This window comes from Natator depressus, chromosome 28, assembly GCF_965152275.1.
Source record: "Natator depressus isolate rNatDep1 chromosome 28, rNatDep2.hap1, whole genome shotgun sequence".
In the NCBI taxonomy this organism is placed as follows: Eukaryota; Metazoa; Chordata; order Testudines; family Cheloniidae; genus Natator; species Natator depressus.
This window is the reverse complement of record NC_134261.1, coordinates 8,946,237-8,948,736: the sequence shown is the minus strand read 5'-3', so window position 1 is coordinate 8,948,736 and position 2,500 is coordinate 8,946,237. Positions and strand designations below refer to the sequence as shown.

Genomic DNA, 2,500 nt, shown 5'->3' with positions numbered 1-2,500 from the left:
GTTGACCTGGTGGCCGGAGGAGAATTAAGCCCGGAGCCCGGGGCAGGGCGACCCCGGACAGACGGGGGTCCGCCTGGCCCCTGCCCGCGGGGGCAGGCTCCGGGTTGACCTGGTGGCCGGACGGGAATTAAGCCCGGAGCCCGGGGCAGGGCGACCCCGGACGGACGGGGCTCCGCCGGCCCCTGCCCGCGGGGGCTGGCTCCGGGTTGACCTGGTGGCCGCTCGGGACTTAAGCCCGGAGCCCGGGGCAGGGCGACCCCGGACGGACGGGGCTCCGCCTGGCCCCTGCCCGCGGGGGCAGGCTCCGGGTTGACCTGGTGGCCGGACGGGGAATAAGCCCGGAGCCCGGGGCAGGGCGACCCCGGACGGACGGGGGTCCGCCGGCCCCTGCCCGCGGGGGCAGGCTCCGGGTTGACCTGGTGGCCGCTCGGGACTTAAGCCCGGAGCCCGGGGCAGGGCGACCCCGGACGGACGGGGGTATGCCGGCCCCTGCCCGCGGGGGCAGGCTCCGGGTTGACCTGGTGGCCGGTTTGCTTTCGGGCCACCAGGTCAACCCGCTGCCTGTATGGGGTTGACCTGGTGGCCGCTTTCCTTCCCGGCCACCAGGTCAACCCGCTGAATGTATGGGGTTGACCTGCTGGCCGCTTTCCTTCCCGGCCACCAGGTCAACCCGCTGAATGTATGGGGTTGACCTGCTGGCCGCTTTTCTTCCCGGCCACCAGGTCAACCCGCTGAATGTATGGGGTTGACCTGCTGGCCGCTTTCCTTCCCGGCCACCAGGTCAACCCGCTGAATGTATGGGGTTGACCTGCTGGCCGCTTTCCTTCCCGGCCACCAGGTCAACCCGCTGAATGTATGGGGTTGACCTGCTGGCCGCTTTTCTTCCCGGCCACCAGGTCAACCCGCTGAATGTATGGGGTTGACCTGCTGGCCGCTTTCCTTCCCGGCCACCAGGTCAACCCGCTGAATGTATGGGGTTGACCTGCTGGCCGCTTTCCTTCCCGGCCACCAGGTCAACCCGCTGAATGTATGGGGTTGACCTGCTGGCCGCTTTCCTTCCCGGCCACCAGGTCAACCCGCTGAATGTATGGGGTTGACCTGCTGGCCGCTTTCCTTCCCGGCCACCAGGTCAACCCGCTGAATGTATGGGGTTGACCTGCTGGCCGCTTTCCTTCCCGGCCACCAGGTCAACCCGCTGAATGTATGGGGTTGACCTGCTGGCCGCTTTCCTTCCCGGCCACCAGGTCAACCCGCTGAATGTATGGGGTTGACCTGCTGGCCGCTTTCCTTCCCGGCCACCAGGTCAACCCGCTGAAAGTATGGGGTTGACCTGGTGGCCGCTTTCCTTCCCGGCCACCAGGTCAACCCGCTGAAAGTATGGGGTTGACCTGGTGGCCGCTTTCCTTCCCGGCCACCAGGTCAACCCGCTGCCGGCATGGGGTTGACCTGCTGGCCGCAGAGGGGCAGGCTCCGGGTTGACCTGGTGGCCGGACGGGGATTAAGCCCCGGCTCGGAGCAGGGCAAGCCCGGGCGGAGGGGGGTCCGCTTGGCCCCTGCCCGCGGGGGCAGGCTCCGGGTTGACCTGGTGGCCGGTTTGCTTTCGGGCCACCAGGTCAACCCGCTGAATGTATGGGGTTGACCTGCTGGCCGCTTTCCTTCCCGGCCACCAGGTCAACCCGCTGAATGTATGGGGTTGACCTGCTGGCCGCTTTCCTTCCCGGCCACCAGGTCAACCCGCTGAATGTATGGGGTTGACCTGCTGGCCGCTTTCCTTCCCGGCCACCAGGTCAACCCGCTGAATGTATGGGGTTGACCTGCTGGCCGCTTTCCTTCCCGGCCACCAGGTCAACCCGCTGAAAGTATGGGGTTGACCTGCTGGCCGCTTTCCTTCCCGTCCACCAGGTCAACCCGCTGAATGTATGGGGTTGACCTGCTGGCCGCTCTGCTTCCCGGCCACCAGGTCAACCCCCTGCCGGTATGGGGTTGACCTGCTGGCCGCAGAGGGGCAGGCTCCGGGTTGACCTGGTGGCCGGCAGGGACTTCAGCCCCAGGGCCCCTGGCAGGGCGACCCTGCCCTTGTTCCCCAGAAAAGGAGAGAGCTGGCTCGCAGCGGGAAAAGCTGCCTACGGCACCTGGGATTCCCAGGCGGTCACCCATCCAAGTACTAGCCAGGCCCGGGACGGTTTACCTTCCGAGATCGGACGGGATCGGGGGCCTTCCGTCCGGTATGGCCGTAGGCACTCGGCTCCGGTCCGCCTCGTCCCCTTTCCCTTACTGACTCCCCTGCCTCGGGTGGGCCCGATCCTTTTTTCCGTTTTTTTTTTTCGCTCCGGAGGCTTCATGAGCCCCCCCCCAACACCCCTTTGGGGGTCGGTGAAATTTTTTTTTTCAGACTTCCAGGGGCCCGATCCTGGCCGCGGGCACCCGGCTCCGGGCACCCGGCTCCGGGCCGCCTCGTCCCCTTTCCCTTACTGACTCCGCTGCCTCGGGTGGGCCCGAT

At 67.3% G+C, this 2,500-nt stretch overlaps 1 non-coding gene across 1 annotated transcript; it reads right to left on the bottom strand.

Moving 5' to 3' along the window:
• Positions 1–2,120: 2,120 nt before the first annotated feature.
• LOC141979320 (5S ribosomal RNA) lies at positions 2,121–2,239 on the bottom strand. The gene has a single exon (XR_012636740.1). It is a non-coding gene; the product is annotated as a 5S ribosomal RNA (ribosomal RNA).
• Between the last annotated feature and the right edge of the window lie 261 nt (positions 2,240–2,500).